The sequence below is a fragment of the Loxodonta africana genome, unplaced genomic scaffold (assembly GCF_030014295.1).
Source record: "Loxodonta africana isolate mLoxAfr1 unplaced genomic scaffold, mLoxAfr1.hap2 scaffold_56, whole genome shotgun sequence".
Taxonomy (NCBI): Eukaryota; Metazoa; Chordata; class Mammalia; order Proboscidea; family Elephantidae; genus Loxodonta; species Loxodonta africana.
The window spans coordinates 1,067,528-1,092,084 of NW_026975283.1; the positions used below are offsets into that span (position 1 = coordinate 1,067,528).

General features: G+C 41.9%; 2 long non-coding RNA genes across 5 annotated transcripts in view; one reads left to right on the forward strand and one right to left on the reverse strand.

Moving 5' to 3' along the window:
• LOC135229841 (uncharacterized) overlaps positions 1-12,621 on the reverse strand; it is a 637,733-nt gene extending 625,112 nt beyond the window's left edge. For all 3 annotated transcript variants that reach the window (XR_010320505.1, XR_010320504.1, XR_010320503.1), the window contains exon 1: positions 12,512-12,621. This is a non-coding gene — a long non-coding RNA (uncharacterized LOC135229841). The remainder of the gene's footprint in view (positions 1-12,511) is intronic.
• Positions 1-24,557, forward strand: part of LOC135229842 (uncharacterized) — a 590,403-nt gene that overhangs the window by 508,098 nt on the left and 57,748 nt on the right. The window lies entirely within an intron of this gene.

A 24,557-nucleotide genomic window follows, 5' to 3' on the forward strand; every position in this document is an offset into this window, starting at 1 on the left:
TAAGACTGGAATTCCCTGTGCCAGAGAGTGAAGTGCACTGCTCGATTTTTTTTTTCTTCTTTCTTTTCTAACCCATTCTCCTGGCCTGAGAAAAGTACCATTTAACAATCAAAGAAAAAATCCTTCCCTGACTTCCCTAAGCTGCAATTAACAATACAGAATCAGCTCCATCCAGGCATTAAGAGACCCATAGTCTTTGGCTTTCACCCTACAGGTAACTAGGTGGCTATTATAATGCAGAGGCAATTCTGATAGAGATCTGACCATAATTGTTTTAGCTCAGCAATGGAAAGGCAAGTTTTGGAGGTCAGATACCTCTGTACCTATTAAACAGAGCCCTCACTGGTCCACACCAGCGAAAAGAAGGCTGAAACTCCACCCACACCACCTAGCCACCTGCTAGAGGGGTCTGAGAATAGTGACGTCTACCCAAGTATTGGGTGCCTAAGATACAGCTGCAGAGCTCACCCACCAGAGCACTCTAGAGAATAGAGCCACACCTACCTCACTGACACTTGAAGGAAGGCTGTCAGCATCCTGCCCTCCTCGAAATGTGACCCCCTGCCACTAATAGAAACTGGCACATACAACCATCACCACTACTCCTCTAAGATAATAGGTGAGAGCCTACACCACACACTAGGTGACCAGCTATCAGGACACCTGAGCTGATTCTATTCAAGAATAGTGAATGGACTCATACACTTATATACCTGGTAACAGCTCAGGCAAGCTGGTAATAGGACGTAAGTGATTCAAAAGCTACAGCAATCACGATACCACAATCTAGTAGCCCATGTGGGTGTATTGTAACAAAACAAAACAACAAGACTCAGTGAGCAAATATAAAAGAAAATATTACAAAATCTTATAGATGGCTCAGAGACAGCAGTCGACATCAAATCACATGAAGAAGCTGACCATGATTGCTTCTACAAAGCCCCAAATCAAAGAATCAAAATCATTCCCGGATGTAGATACATTCCTAGAATTGCCAAATGTAGAATAAAAAAAAAATTGTATACAGAATGCTTCAAGACATCAGGAATGACCTCACAAATGAAATAAGGCAATCTACAAAAAAACCAAGGTATACACGGATAAAGCAGTTGAAGAAATCCAAAAGATCATTCAAGAACATAGTGAAAAAATTAATAAGCTGTAAGAATCCATAGAGAGATAGCATTCAGAAATCCAAAAGATTAACAATAAAGTCACAGAATCAGACAACTCAATAGGAAGTCAGAGGAGCAGACTCGAGGAACTGGAATGCAGAGTGGGGGAGCTGGAAGATAAGACAATTGACACAAATATAGTTGAAGAAAAATCAGATAATAGAATTTAAAACTATGAAGAAACCCTAAGAATCACGGGGGACTCTATCAAGAATAATTTGCGTGTGACTGGAGTTCCAGACAGGGAGGGGTAACAGAAAATACAGAGCGAATAGTGGAAGATCTGATGGCAGAAAAATTCCCTGGCATCGTGAAAGATGAAAAGCTATCTACCCAAGATGCTCATCGAACCTCATACAAGATAGATCCCAAAAGAAAATCACCAAGACATATCATCAAACCTGCCAAAGCCAAAGATAAAGAGAAAATTTTAAAAGCACCCAAGGATAAACGAAAAGTTACCTACAAAGGAGAATCAATAAGTTTGCACTACTCGGCAGAAACCATGCAGCCAAGAAGGCAATGGGATAACATATATAGAGCACTCAAAGAGGAAAAACTGTCAGCCAAGAATCATACATCCAGCAAAACTCTAAAACATGAAGGTGAAATTAAGATATTTACAGATAAACGCAAGCTTAGAGAATTTGCAAAAACCAAACCAAAACTGCAAGAATTACTAAAGGAAATTCTTTGGTCAGAAAATCAATAATATCAGATACCAATACAAGGTCACAGAACAAAACATCCTAATATCAACTCAGATAGGGAAATCACAAAAACAAAATAAGATTAATTAAAAAAAAATTACTCAAAACAGGGAATCATTGATGTCATTACGTAAAAGATTACAACAGTCAAAAAAGAGGGACTAAATACAGGAGGCATAGATCTTACATATGCAGAGGAAACCAAGGTGATATAGGGTGAAACAAGTTAGGTTTTTACTTAGTCAAACTGGGGTAAATATTAAGGTAACCACAATGAGGTCTAACAATTCCATACTTCAAAATAAAAACCAAGATAAACATAACGACTCACCAAAATAAATTCAACTACTATAAAAGGGAGTAACACACATTCTACAAAGAAAACTCAACACAAAAAAGTAAATGGAAAAATGAAATTGTCAAAAACAGGCAACAAAATGACAGCACTAAACTCATACTTATCTATAATTACACTTAATGTAAATGGACTAAATTCACCAATAAAGAGACAGAAAGTTGCAGACTGGATAAAAAAACACGATCAGTCTGTATGCTGCATAAAAGAGACACACCTTAGACTTAGAGACACAAATAAACTAAAACTGAAAGGACGGATAAAAATATATCAAGCAAACAACAATCAAAAAAGAGCAGGAGAGGCAATATTAATTTCCAACAAAACAGACTTTAAAGTTAAATCCACCACAAAGGATAAAGAAGGACACTACGTAATGATTAAAGGGACAATTTACCAGGAAGATACAACCATATTAAATATTTATGCACCCAATGATAGAGCCGCAACATTCATAAAACAAACGTTAACAGAATTAAAAAGTGAGATAGACACCTCCACAATTATGGTAGGAGACTTCAACACAACACTCTCGGTGAAGGGTAGGAAATGCAGTCAGAAGCTCAATAGAGACACAGAAGATCTAATTGTTACAATTAAACAACTTCACTTCATAGACTTATACAGAACACTCCACCCAACAGCTGCAAAGTATAATTTTTTTTTTAGTGCACATGAAACATTCTCTAGAATAGATCACATATTAGGTCATAAAACAAGCCTTTGCAGAATGCAAAACACTGAAATATTACAAAACATCTTCTCTGAACAAAAGACCGTAAAAGTAAAAATCAATAACAGAAAAACCAGGGAAAAGAAATCAAATGCTTGGAAACTGCACAATACCCTGCTCAAAAAAGACTGGGTTATGGAAGACCTTAAGGAGGGAATAAAGAAATTCACAGAATTCAACGAGACTGAAAACGCTTCCTATGAAAACCTTTGGGACACGGTGAAAGCAGTGCTCAGAGGTCAATTTATATCAATAAAGGCACACATATTAAAGAAGAGCCAAAATGAAAGAACCGTTCCTACAACTTGAACAAAGAGAAAGAGAGCAACAAAAGAAACTGTCAGGCACCAGAAGAAAGCAAAAAATAAAAAGTACAGCAAAATTAAATGAATTAGAGAACAGAAAAACAATTGAAAGAGTTAACAAGGCCAAAAACTGCTTCTTTGAAAAAAATTAACAAAATTGATAAAACACTGGCCAGACTGACTAAAGAAATACAGGAAAAGAAACCAATAACCCGAATAAGAAATGGGATGGGCCATATCACAACACATGCAACTGAAATTAAAACAATCATATCAAATTACTACAAAAAATTGTACTCTAACAAATTTGAAAACCTAGAAAAAATGGATGAATTCCTAGAAACACACTGCCTACCTAAACTAACACACACTGAAGTAGAACAACTAAATAGACCCATAACAAAAAAAGAGATTGAAAAGGTAATCAAAACACTCCCAACAAAAAAAAGCCCTGGACCTGACGGCTTCACTGCAAAGTTCTACCAAACTTTCAGGGAAGACTTACCACTACTACTGAAGGTATTTCAAAGCATGGAAAAGGACGGAATACTACCTAACTCCTTCTATGAAGCCAGCATAACCCTGATACCAAAACCAGCTAAAGACAACACAAAAAAAGAAAATTACAGACCTATATCCCTCATGAACATAGATGCAAAAATCCTCAACAAAATTCTAGCCAATAGAATTCAACAACGTATCAAAAAAATAATCCACCATTACCAAGTGGGATTTATACCAGGTATGCAAGGTTGGTTCAATATTAGAAAAACAATTAATGTAATCCACCACATAAAAAAAGACAAGAACCAAATAATTTTATCAATTGATACAGAAAAGGCATTTGACAAAGTCCAACACCCACTCATGATAAAAACTCTCAGCAAAATAGGAATAGAAGGAAAATTCCTCAACATAATAAAGGGTATTAGTACAAAGCCAATACCCAACATCATCCTAAATGGAGAGCCTGAAAGCATTTCCCTTGAGAAGGGGAAACAGACCAGAATCCCCTTTATCACCGCTCTTATTCAACATTGTGCTAGAGGTCCTAGCCAGAGCAACTGGGCTAGACAAAGAAATAAAGGGCATCCAGATTGGTAAGGAAAAAGTAAAATTATTTCTATTTTCCAACGACATTATCTTATACACAGAAAATCCTAAGGAATCCTCAAGAAAATTATTAAAATAGAAGGGTTCAGCAGAGTTTCAGGTTACAGTATAAACGTACAAAATCAGTTGATTCCTCTATATCAACAAAAAGAACATTGAAGAGGAAATCATCAAATGAATACCATTCAGAGCAGCCCCCAAGAAGATAAAATACTTAGGAATAAACCTCACCAAAAACTAAAACCGCTATACCAAGAAAACTGCAAGGTACTACTGCAAAAAAACAAAAGGAACCTACGTAATTGGAAAAACATACCTTGCTCATGGATAGGAAGACAACATTGTAAAATTGTCCATTCTACTAAAAGCCATCTATAGATACAATGCACTTCCGATCCAAATTCCAATGACATTTTTTAAAAAGATGGAGAAACAAATCACCAACTTCATATGGAAGGGAAAAAAGTCGTGGATAAGTAAAGCATTACTAAAAAAGAACAAAGTGAGAGGACTCACTCTGCCTGATATTAGAACCAATTATACCACCACAGTAGTCAAAACAGCCTGATACTGGTACAACAACAGACACATAGACCAATGGAACAGAATTGAGAATTCAGATATAAATCCATCCACATATGAGCAGCTGATATTTGACAAAGGCCCAGTGTCAGTTAATTGGGGAGAAGACAGTCTTTTTAACAAAAGGTGCTGGCGTACCTGTATATCCATCTGCAAAAAATGAAACAGGACCCATACCACACACCATGCACAAAAACTAACTCCAAATGGATCAAAGACCTAAACATAAAATCTAAAACGATAAAGATCATGGAAGAAAAAATAGGGACAACATTAGGAGACCTAATACATGGCATAAACAGAATACAAAACATTACTAAAAATGACGAAGAGAAACCAGATAACTGGGAGCTCCTAAAAATCAAACACCTATGCTCATCTAAAGACTTCACCAAAAGAGTAAAAAGACCACCTACAGACCGGGAAAAAGTTTTCAGCTAAGACATCTCCGCCCGGCACCTGATCTCTAAAATCTACATGACTCTGCTAAAACTCAACCACAAAAAGACAAACAACCCAATTAAAAAATGGGCAAAGGATATGAACAGGCACTTCACTAAAGAAGACATTCAGGCAGCTAACAGATACATGAGGAAATGCTCTCAATCATTAGCCATTAGAGAAATGCAAATCAAAACTACAATGAGATTCCATCTCACTCCAACAAGGCTGGCATTAATCCAAAACACAGAAAATAATAAATGTTGGAGAGGCTGTGGAGAGACTGGAACACTTATACACTGCTGGTGGGAATGTAAAATGGTATACAACCACTTTGGAAATCAATTTGGTGCTTCCTTAAAAAGCTAGAAATAGAACTACCATACAACCCAGCAATCCCACTCCTCGGAATATATCCTAGAGAAATAAGAGCCTTTACACAAATAGATATATGCACATCTATGTTTACTGCAGCACTGTTTACAACAGCAAAAAGATGGAACCAACCAAGGTGCCCATCAATGGATGAATGGATAAATAAATTATGGTATATTCACACAATGGAATACTACACATCGGTAAAGAACAGTGACGAATCTGTGAAATACTTCATAACATGGAGAAACCTGGAAGGCATTATGCTGAGTGAAATTAGTTGCAAAAGGTCAAATAGTGTATAAGACCACTATTATAAGATCTTGAGAAATAGTTTAAACTGAGAAGAACATATTCCTTTGTTGTTATGAGAGGGGGGAGGGAGGGGGAGTAGGAGAGGGGTATTTACTAAAGAGATAGACAAGAACTACTATGCGTGAATGGAAGGACAACACTCAACACAGTGGAGGTCAGCACAACTGGACTAAACCAAAGCAGTTTCCTAAATAAACTGAACGCTTCAAAGGTCAGCAAAGCAAGGGCACATGTTTGGGAACCATGTTTTCAGGGGACATCTAAGTCAACTGGCATAATAAAATCTACTAAGAAAACATTCTGCATCCCACTTTGAAATGTGGCGTCTCGGGTCTTAAATGCTAACAAGCGGCCATCTCAGATGCATCAATGATTCTCAACCCACCTGGATCAAGGGAGAATGCAGAACACCAAGAACATAAGATAATAACGAGCCCAAGAGACAGAAAGGACTACATGAACTAGAGACTACATCATCCTGAGACCAGAAGAACTAGATAGTGCCGGGCCACAACCAATGACTGCCCTGACAGGGAACATAACAGAGATCCCTTGAGGGACCAGGAGAACAGTGGGATGCAGACCCCAAATTCTCATAAAAAGACCAGACTTAATGGTCTGACTGAGACTGGAAGGACTCTAGTGATCATGGCCCCCACACCTTCCGTTTACCCAGTACGGGAACCATCCCCAAAGCCAGTTCATCAGACATGGATTGGACTAGACAATGGGTTGGAGAGGGATGCTGGTGAGGCGTGAGCTACTTGGTTTGGGTGGACACTTGAGACAATGTTGGTATCTCCTGCCTGGAAGGGAGATGGGTGGATAGAGGGGCTTAGAAACTGGCAAAACGGCCACAAAAAGAAAGAGTGGAAGGAGGGAGTGGGCTCTCCCATTGGGGGGAAAGTAATTGGGAATATGTAAGAAGTTGTGTATAAGTTTTCATGTGAGAGACTGGCTTGATTTGTAAACTTTCACGTAAAACACAACAAAAATTATTGAAATAAAAAAAAAGCTGACCCATGATTGCTTCAACAAGCTCTCAGAACAAAGACTCAAGGAATCTTCTGGATGAAGGTGCAATCCTGGAATTACCAGATGCAGAATACAAAAGATTAATATACAGAACTCTTAAAGACATCAGGAAGGAAATGAGGCAAAATGCAGAACAAGCCATGGAACACACAGATAAAGCAGCTGAAGAAATTAAAAAGGTTACTCAAGAATATAATTAAAAATTTAATAGGCTGCAAGAAACCATACAGAGACTGCAATCAGAGATTCAGAAGATAAACAATAAAATTACAGAGATAGAAAACTCAGCAGAAAGTAAGAAGAGCACAATTGAAGAACTGGAAGGCAGAATAACTGAGATTGAAGATAAAGCACTTGGGACCAATATATTTGAAGAGAAACCAGAGAAAAGAAATTAAAAAATGAAGAAATCCAAAGAATCATGTGGGACTTTATCAAGAGAAATAACTATGAGTGATTGGAGTACCAGAACAGGGAGGGCTAACAGAAAATACAGAGGGAACTGTTGAAGATTTGTTGGCAGAAAACTTCCCTGATATCATGAAAGATGCTCATCGAATTCCACATACGGTAGATCTCAAAAGAAAGTGACCAAGACATATAACAATCAAACTTGCCAAAATCAAATATAAAGAGAATTTTAAGAGAGGCTAGGGATAAAAGAAGTCACCAACAAAGGAAAGTAAATAATAATAAACTTGGACTACTCAGCAGAAATCATGGAGGCAAGAAGGCAATGGGATGACTTATATAAAATATTGAAGGAAAAAAATTGCCAGCCAGGAATCAAACCATAACCCTGGCCCTCTGGCCCTCTGGCCCTCTGGCCTTAGCCCTCTAACTCTAGCCCCTAAGCCCTGAGCCCCAAAGCCCCTAAGACCCTAAGCCCTTAGGTCCTAACCACCAAGACCCTGAACTCTAGCCCTAACCCAAACCGTAACCATATACCCTAAACCCTACAATCTAAACACCTACACCCCAAAACACTACACACAAAAACCATACACACTAAACCCTATACTCTAAGCCCGAAACCCTAAACCCAAACCTCAAGCCCCAAAGCCGAAACCCAAAACCTAACCGTAAGCCCTAAACCCTAACACCTAACCCTAAACCCTAACCACCCTAACCCTAACAACCCTAACCCTAACGACCCTAACCCTAACTACTCTAGCCCTAACCCTCGAACCCTAACCCTCTAATGCTAACCTGAAACCCTAACCCAAAACCCTAACCCTCTAACTCTAACCCTCTAACCCTAACCCTCTAACCCCAACCCCCAAACCCAACCCCAAACACTAAACCTCAAATCCCTAGCCCTAAACCTAAGAATGAGCCTAAGCCTAACCCTAACACAACCCTAAACCCTAAACCATAACACTTAAAACCCTAACACGCGAAACCCTAACACCCTTAGCCCTAACACATTTAACCCTAACATCCTAAATGCCAAAACCCTAAACACTAACACCCTTAACCCCAACCACTAACCCCTAAACCCTAACTTAAAGCCTAAGTCATCTAACCCTAATACCCTAACTCTAAACCCTAAAACCTACACCCTAACCCCAGCCCCCAGCCCTAACCCTCACTCTAAGCCTTAAACCCTAAACCCTAAGGCCTAAACCCTAGGCTCTAAGCCCTAAGCCCTAAACCCTAAGTCCTAAAACCCTAAACTCTAAGCCCTAAGCCCTAAACCTAACCCTCTAACCCTAAACCCTAAAACTTTACCCCAAACCCATCCCAAACCCCTAAACCTGAACCCCTAAACCCTAGCCCTAACCAGTAACCCTAAACCTCTAAACTATACCCCTAACCCTCTAACCCTAACCCTCTAACCCTAACCACAACACCAACCCCAACCTCTGAACCCCCAAACCCTAACCCCCAACCCTAAGCCTCTGAACCCTAAGCCTAAACCCTCTAACCCTAAACCCTAACCTTCACCCCCTCACACCCTCACCTTCTCACTCCCTCACTCTATAATCTTCTCAACCTCTAACCCCCTCACCCTCTAACCCCTCACCCTGACTCCCTCAATCTCTAACCCCCAAACTCTAAACCCCAACCCTCTAACACCCACCCTCTAACCCCAACCCACAAATCCCAAACAAACCCAACCCCAAGCCTAAACCTAAATCCCTAAAACCTAACCCAAACCCTAATGACTAAACCACAAAACCCTAAACCCCCAAAACCCTAAACCCCAAACTGCAACCCCTAACACCTAACCTGTAACTCCAAACTCTAACCTCAAACCCTAAACCTAACACCTAACCCCAACCCAAAAACCCTAACCAAAAAACCCAACCCTAAACTCTAACCCCCAAACCCCAACCCCTAAACCAAACCCTAAGGACTCTAACTCTAACAACCCTAACCCTAACATCCCTAAGCCCAAACCCTAACCCTTTTTGTTAGCAGCCATAGCACTTAACCACTAGCCACCAGGGTTACCATGAGCAGTCACAGGAATAGACATATGCACACCCGTGTTCACTGCAACATTATTCACAGTAGCAAAAAGATGGGAACAACCTAAGTGCTCATCCACAGAGGAACGGATAAACAAACTACGGTACATACACACAGTGGAACACTACACGACAGTAAAGACCAATGATGAATCTCCGAAACATCTCACACCATGGATGAATCTGGAGCGCATCACACTAAGTCAATCACAAAACGACATATAGAGTAAGTGACCACTATCATGAAAACATTTACGCACAGAAACAATCTTTGATGTTCACTAGGGAGACGAAGAGTGGGTAGAGAAAAGCCAACTAAACAATAACCAAAAAAACCAAACCCACCGCCGTCGAGTTGATTCCAGCTCATAGCGACCCTATAGGACAGATTAGAACTGCCCCATAGAGTTTCCAAGGAGCGCCTGGTGGATTTGAACTGCAGGCCTTTGGTTAGCACCGGTGGCTCTTAACCACTACGCCATCAGGGTTTCCAACTAAACGACACATATGTGGTAACTCTGGTGAAGGAAGAGACGGTACACAAGACTGGGAATCAACCTCAGCCTCACTCTAACCCTAACCCTAAACCACTTGTGCCCTAGCCTAGTAACCCCAGCCCTAACCCCAACCCCCAACCACCTAAAACCTATACCCCTAAACCTGACTCCCAAACCTCTAACCCCCAAACCTGGACCCCTAGCACCAAACCCTAACCCCTAACCCTAATCCTCCAACCCTTCTGCATCTCTGGGCCTCTCGACTCTCCGTCTATTTTCTCCCTCCAAATCGTACTAACACTCAGTGGAATTTTGAAGTTTGAGCTGTGCTTTGCTTCTTGTTGTCTCCACCGGTTCCATCAAGGCACTGCATCATTTCTTTGCTCTGCTTCACTATTCAGTTCCAAAACCATGGCTTAGAATCGCCTGTCACTAAACTTCAGCGATTCGGTGCAAGGCCGCGAGAGGGCGTGCGCACCGCCGGTTCTGTTCTGCCCACCAGGCCCTCTGAGTATGGGAACCTCCTGGACCTAAGCCGGGACCGACCTGGGTACCGCTCCAGTGGCGATAGCAGAAGCTTTTCTTCCCGAGGGACCCAACGCCCCAGGGCGCTCTCTCAATACTCCCATTAATGCTGTTATTATCCTAACCCACTCCTTCTGCGAGACCTAGTGGGTCCTCGACCAGGCCCAGCCTTCAGGACCCGCATCCCCCTGCCGTGGTCACGTACAGGAACCTGCAGGGCCGCGCCCTCCCCGCCCAAGCTCTGCCCCTCCACACCCTGATGCCCTGCAGGCCTCTACTAGGTCCCCGTCCAGAGCAGAGTTGTCGCCCTGCACGGGGTGGGGGGACACGAGTGAACATCCGGAAACCACCCCCCAAGCACGAAGCCGACTGCCCGTATTGAGACCGTGTGAGCAGGGCTGCCCCGCCGACTGGAGCCTGCAGGGCATCACTCACGTTTGTCAGCTTCTCACTGCCCTCTGGGATCGGGGTCCCAGAGCAGCCAATCCCCCCGGGGCGGGGGGGGGGCAGTCCGTCCGCAGGGGCTGGAAGATCGGGTTGGTGCCCATGGCCGGAGCGCTTAAAACCCTTATAAACCCTCATAAACGGCCAGCTCCAGACCTTCAAAAGTCAGCCCGAGAGACACCTAATCTCCTCCAACGTAAAAAAAAAAAAAAAAAAAAAAAACACGCTGCCGTGGAGTCAATTCTGACTCACAGCGACCCAATAGGACAGAGTAGAACTGCCCCACAGAGTTTCCAAGGAGCGCCTGGTGGATTCGAACTGCCAATCGTTTGGCTAGCAGCCTTAGCACTTAACCACTACGCCACCAGGGTAACCCACTGAACCCACTGCCACCAGGGTAGAGGCTCCAAATCCCGCCAGTGTGAGGAACCCTCAAATCCCCTCAGCACCAGAGATCGCGTCCACAGCGACCGGTACACAGCGCCGCACAAATGTTTAAGTTAACAAACGACCTGGTTGCTCAGGACCCCTTCCTGCTACCCCCACCCCCGGCACCCAGAGGGGGAGCGGGACCCGGCATCCACACTGTTAACAGACACTGAATCGCTGCTGCATCCACAAGGAGTAGGATCCCCACGCTGCTCCACAGATTCCCAGGACCCCTTCCTTTCCAGGTGGGGCCGGGGCCAAGCCGACGACCCAGCCCGGAGAGTAGACCAGCCGGCGCGGGCGCGGGCGCGGGGTGCCTCAGCCTCCCAGGCACAGCACCCAAAACAATAAGGGGCAGCATGGCCTTGGGCGGGGGATCCCTCTCTCCCCTGTCCCTGGCACCCTACGGAGTCTGGTGGAGGTGGGAGGACGAATGGGGGCGAGTGCCCCGCCCTCAGTCTGGAATCTCACCCCCCCGGGCGAACTCTGGGCCTTGGTTTCCCCCCTGGCACAGGGAGCAGGTGGGGGGCGGGGGGACAGGCGCCCATCCCCCAGCTTGGCCCGCAAACCCTCCCCGGGCAGAGTAGGGACCTTGGCGCAGCCCTGGACACAGCCTTTCTCCCCAAGCCCTTCAAGCCCCCAGGCCCGAGGGCACTCCGCAGCTGGATCCCGCGGCTAGACCCCCCCCCCCGCAAATCCACGGGGATGCAAATTCGCAGACCAGCTGAGTCTCCCGGGCCAGAGGCTCCCTCTTGCAGCCCCTAGAGTGGCTGCGTCCGCCCGCCCCCGCGCCGCATCCGCCCCTGGGGATCACTCGGGACGGGGTACCCCGGAGGGGGCGATGCCAGCTGCTAACCCAACGTCCGGACTCCCCAACCTCTGGAGCCCACGGACTGCTGGGACTGGGACCCGCCCTCCTGGCGCCTTCCCTCCACACCTTCGAGGGGCCGGGCTTGTTCAGTCTGGGAGCGGGTCCCTCCACCCAGCTGCCGGAGTTTCATACCTTTCAGAAAATACAGCACAGAAAGCAGCACGAACACCGTCCGCTGTAAGGCGCGCCACCTGCCCGGGCCCCTCACCACCCGTCCCAGCACTTCCGGGAGTAACTGGCTGGACGGCGAGGAACATGGCTGCCGGCCCCGCCCAGCGGCCCGGGTGTGGGGCGGGCGTGGGGGGGTTGGGCCTCCAGAGGGGAGGGTGGGGTCTAGAAGCAAGGACAAGGCCTAGGTGTACGGGGTGAGGAGACAGGAGACGTCAGGAGAGGGCCCTCTCCGGCGCAGAGTTAAGTATTGGAGGTGCAACGGTTAAGTGCTTGGCTAACTGAAAGGTGGGCCGTTGGAACCCACCAGCTCAGAAGTTGAAAAGATCTGGAGATGGGCTCCCATAAAGATTCTAACCAAACAAAATCCAAACCAGTTGCTGTTGAATCAATTCCGACTCATAGTGACCCTATAGGGCAGAGCAGAACTGCCCCATAGGGTTTCTAAGACTGTAAGTCTTTACAGAAGCAGACTGCCATGTCTTTCTGCAAAGAACCAACTGGTGGATTCGAACTGCCCACCCTTTGGTTAGCAGCCGAGCTCTTAACCACGGTGCCACCAGGGCTGCGCCATAAAGACTGCAACCTAGGAAACCTTGTGAGGCAGTTCTAAGCTGTCGTACAGGGTTGATATGAGTCAGAATCTCTTGATGGCACACAACCATGATTGTACTAAGAAAAATTCCTCCAAGCAGCTGTCTACATGACCCCTGAAGCACACATCCATGCACGCTATCAAAGCAGTGCGGCCAAAGACAGGAAATTGGAATAGAGACATTATAGAGTGGACAGTGAAAAGTGATTTCTGAGGGGCGTGCAGCTCAAGCGGAGGAGGTAGCATACAACTAAATGCCCTTCTCCTTCTATTGTTCAATGGTCTTGAGAAAGAATGTGTCCCAGGAATTAACTGTAGCCCAGGAGAACTTGAAGACAGCAAATACAGAGGACCAGTCAGGATGCTTCTGCAGTGGTCAGGGTGAGGAGTGATGGTGGTAGTGCAGGTGGGAACAGTGGGCAGGCTTGAGGTGTACTTTGGAGCTTGAGCTGCCAAGAATTGCTGGTGGATCAGACGTACGGGATGAGGGGAATGGAGAATCAAAGGTGACTTCTAGAATTCAGGCTACCATGAGAGCATGGTCACCAGAGCCATTCTCTACCATGTGGAAAACCATGGAGGAACAAACTTGAGAAAATGACCAAAAGATTTTTTCTGGACATGTTAGATTTGGATGTCTGAGGTCATCCAAGTGTGGAGAACAGTTCCCAGCTGTGGATACCACTCTGAGGTAGAGTAGTTTTCCAGGTTCTAAGAATTTGGAGATCATCAGCCTATAGCTGATTTGAAAGCCACTGGTGGTGCGATGATTATGCATTTGGGTGCTACCAAAAGGTCTGCAGTTTGAATCTACCAGTCGCTCCTTGGAAACCCTGTGGGGAAGCTCTACTCTGTCCTATAGGGTCCCTATGAGTCAGAATCCACTCGATAGCGACTTTGTTTTGTTTTGTTTTAATACTAAGCTCAGAAAAGTTGTGTGTCAGGGTTGTATTTTTTCACAATACTTATTCAAGCAGTTCGAATCTACCAGCCACTCCTTGGAAGCCCTGTGGGTCAATTCTACTCTGTCCTTTAGGGTCGCTATGAGATAGAATCGACTCAACAGCAGTGAACTTAGTCTTAGAGGAGCTCTTTGTCTGTCAAAGCTGAGAGTTTTACTTCATACTTTTTAAAACTGCCATGTCTCATGTTACGTGGCTACCCTTACAGGAGCATTTTTGGTGCTAACTTGACTTGTTCTTGGTGAAGGGCTCTGTATTCATTTTCTAGGGCTGCCATAGTAAATTACCAAAAACTCAGTGTCTTTAAAAAAACATATAATCCATACAGTCCAAGAAGCTGGATTATATGAAGAAGAAGGGGCATCAGGATTAGAGGAAGACTCATTAACAGCCTAGACATGCAGATGACACAACCTTGCTTACTGAAAATGAAGAAGACTTGAAGCGCTTGCTGATGAGGATCAAAGACTTCAGCCTTCAGTATGGATTACACTTCAACATAAAGAAAACAAAAATCCTCACAACTGGAACAATAAACAGAAAATACTGAAGTTGTCAAGGATTTCATTTTACTTGGATCCACAATCAACACCCATGGAAGCAGCCATCAAGAAATCAAATGACATATTTTATTGGACAAATCTGCTACAAAAGACCTCTTTAAAGTGTTAAAAATTGAAGATGTCACTTTGAGGACTAAGGTGTGCCTGAACCAAGCCATGATATTTTCAATCGCCTCATATGCATGCTAAAGCTGGACAATGAATAAGGAAGACAAAAGAACTGAAACTTGAATTATGTTGTTGGTGAAGAATAATGAATATACCATGGACTGCTAGAAGAATGAACACACCTGTCTTGGAAGAAGTACAGCCAGAATGCTCCTTAGAAAGGTGGGTGGCAAGACTTGGTCTCACGTCCTCTGGACATATTATCAGGAGGAATCAGTCCCTGGAAAAAGACATCGTGCTTGGTAAAGTAGAGGGTCAGTGAAAAAGACAAAGATCCTCAATGAGACAGATTGAGACGGTGGCTGCAACAGTGGGCTCAGACATAGCAATGAGAAAGGCCCAGGGCTGGGCACTGTTTCGTTCTGTTGTACATAGGGCTGCTATGAGTTGGAACTGACCCAACAGCACCTAACAACAACATCATAAACTCACTAGATCTCCTGGGGATAGAATGTCATATTCAGTGTAGAATAGATAGAGTTTCTTTGTTTACCATATTTACTAATACTATGATTTACATTTGATAACTTCCACATTCTGTTGGATCGCTTTTCTTTGGAATGGACACAAACGTGCGTCTCCTGCAGTCTGTTGGCCAGGTAGCTAGCTTCCAAATTTCTTTGCATAGTGGAGTGAGCATCTACAGTGCTGCATCTGTTTGTTGAACCAACTCAGTGGGTATTCTGTCAGCTCCTGGAGCCTTGTTTTTCGCCAGTGTCTTCAGTGTAGCTTGGACTTCTTGCTTCACTACTACCAGTTCTTGATCATATGCCACCTCATGAAACGACTGAAAATTGACCATTTCTTTTGGTACTGTGACTCTGTGTATTCTTTCCATCTTTTGTGTGTGTGCTTTAAGTGAAATTTTACAAATCAAGTCAGTCTCTCATACAAAAATTAGTATACAGCTTGCTATGTACTCCTAGTTCCTCTCCCACCAATGAGACAGCACACTCCTCTCAACGCTGTATTCCCCGTGTCCAGTCAGCCACTTTCTGTCCCCCTCTGCCTTCTCATCTCCCCTCCAAACGGGAGCTGCCCACATAGTCTCATGTGTCCACTTGAGACCAGAAACTCACTCCTCACCACTATTTTTTCTATCCTATAATCCAGTCCAATCCCTGTCTGAAGAGTTGGCTTTGGGAATGGTTCCAGTCTTGGGCCAACAGAAGGTCTGGGGACCATGACCTCCAGGGTTCCTCTAGTCTCAGTCAGATCATTAAGTCTGATTTTTTTATGGGACTTTGAGGTCTGCATCTCACTGCTCTCGTGCTCCGTCAGGGATACTCTGTTTCATTCCCTGTCGGGGCAGTCTTCGGTTGTAGATGGGCACCATCTAGTTCTTCCGGTCTCAGGCTGATGTAGTCTTGGATTTACGTGGCCATTTCTGTCTTTTGGACTCATAATTACCTTGTATCTTTGGTGTTCTTCATTCTCCTTTGCTCCAGGTGGGTTGAGACCAATTGATGCATCTTAGATGGCCGCTTGATAGTGTTTTTAAGACTGCAGACGCCACTCACCAAAGTGGGATGCAGAATGTTTTCTTAATAGATTTTATTATGTCAATTGACCTAGATGTCCTCTGAAAACATGGTCCCCCAACTGCTGCCCCTGCTACTCTGACCTTTGGAGCATTTGGTTTATTCAGGAAACTGCCTTTCATTTAGTCCAGTTATGCTGACCTCTCCTTTATTGTATGTTGTCTTTCCCTTCACCTAAAATAGTTCTTGTCTACTATCTAAATTTGCGAATATCCTTCTCCCTCCCTTTCTCCCCACCCTCATAACCATCAAAGAATATTTTCTTCCCTGTTTAAACTATTTCTTGAGTTCTTATAATAGTGGTCTCATACAATATTTGTCCTTTTGCAACTGACTAATTTCACTCAACATAATGCCCTCCAGATTCCTCCAAACTATGAAATATTTCACGGGGGGGGGGAGGGAGGGAGAGTGTTTTTTTACTGATTAATTAGTAGGTAAGAACTGCTTTAGGTGAAGGGAATGACAACACTCAATACATGCAAGGTCAGCTCAATTGGACTGGACCAAAAGCAAAGAAGTTTCTGGGATAAAATGAATGCTTCAAAGGTCAGCGGAGCAAGGGCGGGGGCTTGGGGACCATGGTTTAAGGGGACTTCTAAGTCAATAGGCAAAATAATTCTATTATGAAAACATTCTGCATCCCACTTTGAAATGTGGCGTCTGGGGACTTAAATGCTAACAAGCGGCCATCTAAGATGCATCAATTGGTCTCAACCCACCTGGAGCAAAGGAAAATGAAGAACACCAAGGTCACACGACAACTAAGAGCCCAAGAGACAGAAAGGGCCACATGAACTAGAGACCTACATCATCCTGAGACCAGAAGAATTAGTTGGTGCCCGGCCACAATAGATGACTGCCCTGACAGGGAGCACAACAGAGAACCCCTGAGGGAGCAGGAGATCAGTGGGATGCAGACCCCAAATTCTCATAAAAAGACCATACTTAATGGTCTGATTGAGACTAGAGGAATCCTGGCGGCCATGGTCCCCAAACCTTCTGTTGGCACAGGACAGGAACCATCCCCGAAGACAACTCATCAGACATGAAAGGAACTGGACAGTGAGGGGGAGAGAGATGCTGATGAAGAGTGAGCTAATTATATCAGGTGGACACTTGAGATTGTGTTGGCATCTCATGTCTGGAGGGGAGATGGGAGGATAGAGAGAGAGGGAAGCTGGCAAAATTGTCACGAAAGGAGAGACTGGAAGGACTGACTCATTAGGGGGAGAGCAAGTGGGAGTACGGAGTAAGATGTATGTAAACTTATATGTGACAGACTGACTTGATTTGTAAACGTTCACTTGAAGCTCAATAAAAGTTAATAAAAATATATATATATTAATGGTCACCTAATGGTATTAAAAATATGATATTCAAGTCAGCTATTATAGAGACATCTTTGGTTTAGGGTCTGTAAAAACCAATATGCCTATTGTTCATAGGAGACACCTGTGATATCTCACTGGTTTCTAGTCATGTTTGTAGAGCAAGTCAAAGTTTCACCCAAGCTTCTGTCAGTACTAATTATATAAAATACATATGGGTTGGGACGGGTGTATATCATCACCATTATCATCAGCAAAAGCACTTTTTTTGCATTATCACTAAATCAGTTAAAATTTGTGTTAACTGGGTTAAAAAAAAAAAAAAAAACCTGAGTTCAAACTTGTATAATAATTACAGGTGCATGAACCCCTTCTAGAATAAATAAACAATTGACCTAATTAGACAACATCTGGTTTAATTCATGCTCCAGAAATAACCACGACAAATGGGATTACTGTTATTGGTGAAATGGTTAGGTTATATCCTTAGAACTGGGCTTGAACTCTATCCTAGTTGATTGACAATCCACAAGTTTCATTGACTTAAAATGTGGGGATATTTCTCATTTATAATACCTCTTGGGTGTGAGTCAAGTGCAAATCTGCTCTGTATTATCATCTTTTCTAATTTCATTTCTGGTTAGCAGCTCTTATGTTAGCCACTATCATGGCAAATGCATAGGAATATGGATGGAACCAGGTAAATGGCACTTAATTCTTCTGTTTGAATGTGGAATCTTTCACTTCATTCATATTCCATTTGCCCAGCAAGTCATATGGCAAATCCTGACGTGAAAGAGATGAGAAATACCCCGCTACTCAGGATGCACCAAGGATAACCCTTTCCCTTGTTTCTAGGTATAGTGAATTAATCATATACTTCATATACCATTAGGTCTGTATTTGGCTTCCATATCATGTTCCTATATTAGTCATGGAATCGACTCGAAGGCACTGGGTTGGGATATTAGTCAGAATTTTACTACAATAATGATGCATAAAAGACAACCACAAAATCTTAGTGACAAGTAATAAAAAGTATTTCATGCAACTCTACAGATCAGCTAGGTTTTGAGTTCAGGTTGTTTCCATGCATCTCTTAATTTCCTTGGACAAGTTGAAGGGGCGGCAGACACTTGAGGCAAGTTCATCTCATGGTAGAACTTCAAGCTTTCAGAGGAGAAGTCTCTTACAGACTAGGCTGGGAAACACCACACTCACACTCATATCCACATTCCATTAACCAAGTAACATGGCCAAGACTAGTGTCAATGGGTCAGGAAATATACTCCTCCCATGGAGACAGTGTAGGTCTGTGGGGGGGGGGCAAGCAGGGGAATAATGTCAATATTTGGTGACTAATAATCTAATCTACACAAGTTGCATTCACTCATCCAAGAAATACTTTCTGGACACAAATATTTTTTTCAGATACCAAAGCAGGATGTCAAAGTATATGCATTCTAGTTGTTGTTAGCTGCCATCAAGTTGGTTCCGAGTTACGGTGACTTTATGCATCATAAAATGAAAGATTGCCATGTCCTGTAACATCTTCATGATCTTTGGTATTTTGAGTCCATTGTTGCAGCTATTGGGTTAATCCGTCTCACTGAGGGTTTCCCCCATTTTGGTTGGCTCTCTACTTTACCAAACATGGTACCTTTTTCTAGCAATTGGTTTTTCCTGATGACATGTTCAAAGTAAGCAATTTGAAGTCTCACCATCTGTCATGGATTGAATTGTGTCCCTCCCCCAAAATATCTGTCAACTTGCCTAGGTCATGATTACCTTGTGTGATTCTATGATTGCCTATCATTTTACGATCTGATGTGGTTTCGCTAAGTGTTGTACACCCTATCACTATGATGTAATAAGATGGATTAGCAGAAGTTATGTTGATGAAATGTATAAGATCAGGTAGTGTCTTAAGTGAATCTCTTTTGAGATACAAAAGAGAGAAGTGAGAAGAGAGACATGGGGGCCTCATACCACCAAGAAAGGAGTGCTGGAGCAGAGCATGTCCTTTGGGTCTGAGATTCCTGCACTGAGATGCTCCCAGACCAAGGGAAGATTGATGACAAGGGCATTCCTCCAGAGCAGACAGAGAGAGAAAGCCTTCCCCTGGAGCTGACGACTGAATTTGGACTTGTAGCCTACTAGACAGTGACAGAATAAATTTTTCTTTGTTAAAGCCATCCTCCTGTGGTATTTCTGATATAGCAGCATTAGATGACTAAGACACCATCCTAATTTCTAAGGTACATTTTGGTTGTATTTCTTCTACGACTGAATGAGTTAACATTCATTCTATTGGGAGTCTATGGTATATTCAACATTCTTCATCAACGCTGGAGTTTGCATGCATCAATTCTTTTTCTAGTAGTAGATAGACAGAAATAGATACACATAATTACATATATATAGTTAGATGGTGCCTTGCTATCTGAAGAAAAATTTAAAAAGTAGGGTAAAAGGACAAGATAGTAACTGGTTCAGGGATGAAGTCTCTCTATCATTTCTAGAAGCAGACTGCTCAAAGCAAATGAACTGGCTAAAGCCCTAAAATAGAAGAAACCTCAGCAAAATATAGCTGTAATACAATGAAAGAGCCCAGTGATGTAATAGGAATTGAGGAGCATACAATAATGGAGGCCAGGTGGAGTTGGGCCTTGAGTTTAGTTTTAAAAGCTTTCCATTCAACTCAGGTTTTTGTAAAATTGAATAGAACCTTAATAAAATCTAACATACTTTAAATGGATTATTCCATGTGCTTTATGGTACAAAGATGGGCACAGTAAGACCATTTAGATAGATATTACAAAAGTACAGGTGAGTAAGTATGATGACTTGAACCATCAAGTATGGAAAATAGCAAAAGTAGCAAAATCCTGAAGACAATGAGCAAATGCTGAATAATGCATTCTTTGAGAGAACAGTGGAGTCAGGGATGCTACTAAAGCTTTGGTTGAATAAAGGCATCATTTATTGATAGGATGAAGATTGAGCAGGAAAATATCTTGGAGAGCCTAATCAACCTTTAAACTTCAAATAAGTCAATTTTGAATACTTAATATATATCCTCATGGAGATATTAACTTGGAAGTTGATATTCAACCATAGATTTCAGGGAAGAGATTCTATTTGGAGATATAAATTTGGTAGTTGTAAGCATAGAGATAGAAATTAAACAATGACATAAACTAGATTTAGTCAAATGAGAAGTCTGTTTATTTAAGTAAGGACACAGCACTGTTCATTTCTTACAAAATGTCAGGTATCTGGTAGGGGCTGTTACTTATTTTTTAGTACTACTCTAGCTACTATTGGGCCTTTACATACCTACGTAAGTTTTAGAATTAGTTTGTCATTTTCTTTACAAATTTTGTTGTGATTTTTATTAGATTTGCATAGAATATATAAACAGTATTGGTGGAATTTAGTCTTCTTAACCATTAACTTTCTATATCTCAAGAATTATTGAGATCTACCTTCATGTCAATATTATAATTTTATCCATGAAATCCTTGAGTGGATATGTGTGTTCACGAGTGTAGGAGTGTGTGCATGCATGTGTGCGTTCATATACACGCGTGTAAGTCTGTTCACAGATATACATTAACAAAATATAATCAATAAAATACCAAAAAAATACTGAATAGAAAATACCTAAACTAGAAAGCTACTGAACTAGTAAAATCCAAAGCAAATCACTGTCATATAATTTTTATGTTACTTTTATCAAAATATCAAGAAACTTGCAATTCTTATACTTTGTAATATATTTCAGACACAGGGCCTAGTGAGGGTAAGGCATTTCCAGGGGCAATCTCTAAGTTCAGCCTTTCCCTATCCCAAATTTCAAGACGAATAGATGTTGATGAGTCAGCAGAAATGTCTCCCCCTCTTGTCTGGCTTTCATATTTGCGGCGCCTGAAAGCATTCTGTACCTTGTCTGCTGCACCCTTGGACTTGGACCCTGGCGCACGTGCCCTCCTCTGCCCCCCTTTTGCGATGCTTCTGTTTAGACAATGGAGAATACAAAATAGAACAAAACCGTGAGATTAATAATAATCATACAAATTCTAGTTGCATGACCAAGAACAAGTTACTTAACCTCTCTGAGCCTCAACTTTGTCATCTGTACAATGGCAGTAATAACAGTAACAGATTCAATAGAAGTAATAGGTCTTGACGTTGTGAGGATTAACTAGTTGCCATCCAACTGATTTCATCTCATGGCAAACCCATGTGTGTCAGAGCAGAACTGTACTCTGTAGGGCTTTCAATTGCTGTGACCTTTTGGAGGTAGATCACTAGGTCTTTCTTCTGAGGTGCCTCTGGGCAGATTGAAACCACAAATATTTTGGTTAACAGCAAAGAGAGCTTAATAATTCGTGCAACTAGGGACTCCCTGTGAAAGTTAAGTGACTTATTGTAAACAAAATGTGTAGAACACTGCTTGGTATATTGTAGTTGCTACTTAATTGTTATCAATATATCATGAATATTTATGGCATTATCACTGAAACATTTGATAACAAAGAGAACAAAAATATAAAGTTGGACAAGTCTCACTTATGCATATTATTTAACACCATAAATAAAATCCCAGAAAATGTGTGCTATCAGTAGATAAAAAGATACTGTATTTTAAACATATATTTGTAATTACAAAATTCCTAAGATGGTCCTACAATAGGACCAGTACAGTCATCCATTCATTAAAAAATATTAAGTAAGTGCATATTGTTTGTCAACTGCTGTTTCAGGTCCCATAGAAATGGAAGTAAACCATCAGACAAATTCTCTACCCATCAGAAACTTACATTCCAATGTAGAAATACACAAAAATGCATATACAAATAGAGATACAGTAAAACTCAAAGTAATGCTAATGCTTACAAAATGAGCAAGGCATTGAAGTAGAATGTTAATTTATAGGTTAAATTAGTTGGTCAGCAAAGTCCTTTCTTAAGAGTGGTATCTGAGCAGAGATCTGAATGAAAGGGGAGAGACAACCAACAGGAAAATATGCAAAAAAAAAACAAAAAAAAAAATACTAGGAGAGAGAACCAACCCCAGTACAAAGGCCTGGAGGCAATGAAACAAAACAAGGAGGATGCACAGCAGAAATCAAGGGAGAGAGGGGTGCTCTGTAGTGAGGTGAGAGATATGTCCAAAAGATTATCATGGCAGCCTAAAGGACTTGGATTTATCTAAAATCTTTGAAAAGATTTGATCAGAGAGACATGTCACCTGAGTAATGTTTTAAGAACTTCTCCCTGGTTGTTGTCTGATTAGACTCTAGAGGGAAAAATTGAAAGTTGGGAGAGCAGTTAGGAGGCCCTTACAGTGTCTGAGCAAGCTGTAATGGCAGCCAGGCCCAGGGTGTTGGCAAGGGAGTAATTTAGAAGTGGGCAGATATGGAATCTATTCTGAAGATACAACCAACAGAAAGTGTTGTATATAAGATGTTAGAGAAAGAGAGAAGTCAATGAATACTCCAAATTAGAGAAAAACCCCAACATCACATCAGTGGAGGAGAAACATTTTTGGTAAAAAATAATACAAATTCCCATAGAACACTAAATACAAACATACTAATTTTTTTTAATAGTCTAGAAGAGGCAGAAAAAAATCTGTAATATGATAAAATGCATACATATTTTAAATGGAAAATAAAACACTGTTAATGTTTTCCATCAATGTTAGAATCAAACATTAAGGATCAAATACTCAACACTTTTCTTGGAAATCGTAGATCTGGATATCAACACTGGAACCAAAAATATCTTACCTTTGAAAAGCTAGCAAAAACGAATGGTATTTATGTATGATATAATCATCCTGAAACACTATTAGACTCAACTGAAAAATCATATAAACTAAAAAGAATGCTCAGAAAGTATAATTGGCACCCCATTAATATAGATAAAGTATAACCCTGAAGAGTTATAAATTTTATTTTCTTATAAAATCAAAAATGCAACAAAATTTATACATTTCCTAAATATAAATTATCAATTTATATTTAGGAAATGTATTTGGCGATATTTATATAAAACATTTTTGCCTTGAACGCCACTTAAACCAAATGAAACCCATTGTTATTGAGTTGATTCCAACTTACAGCAACCCTATAAGAGTGATGTAACTGCTCAGTAGGACATTCTTGCTGTACTTCTTCCAAGACAGATTTTTTTCTCCTTTTGGCAGTCCACAGTACATTAAATATTCTTCACTAAAACCATTATTCAAAAGCACCAACTCTTCTTTGGTCTTCCTTACTCCTTGTCCAGCTTTCACACACATATAAGGCAGTTGAGAACACCATGGCTTGGATCAGGCACTCCGTAGTCCTTAAAGTGACATCTTTGCTTTTTAACACTTTAAGGAAGTCTTTTGCAGCAGATTTGCCTAAAGTAACACGTCATTTGATTTCTTGAGTGCTGCTTTGATTGTCTCTCCAAGTAAAATGAAATCCTTGACAAGTTCAATATTTTCTCCTTTTATCATGACGTTTCTTAGTGGTCTGGTTGTGAGGATTTCTGTTCTCTTTATGTTGAGGTGTAATCTATAATGAAGGCTGTGGTTTTTGATCTTTATCACTAAGTGCTTCAAGTCCTCTTCACTTTCAGTAAGCATCGTCTTGTCATCTGCATATCACAGGTTGTTAATGAGTCTTCCTCTAATCCTGATGCCAAATTCTTCTATACAGTCTGGCTTCTCAGGTTACTTGGTCAGCGTACAGATTGAATAAGTATGGTGAAAACAGAGAAAACAAAAATCATCAAAACTGAACCAATAAGCAGCATCATGATAAACAGAGAAAAGACTGAAGTTGTAGAGG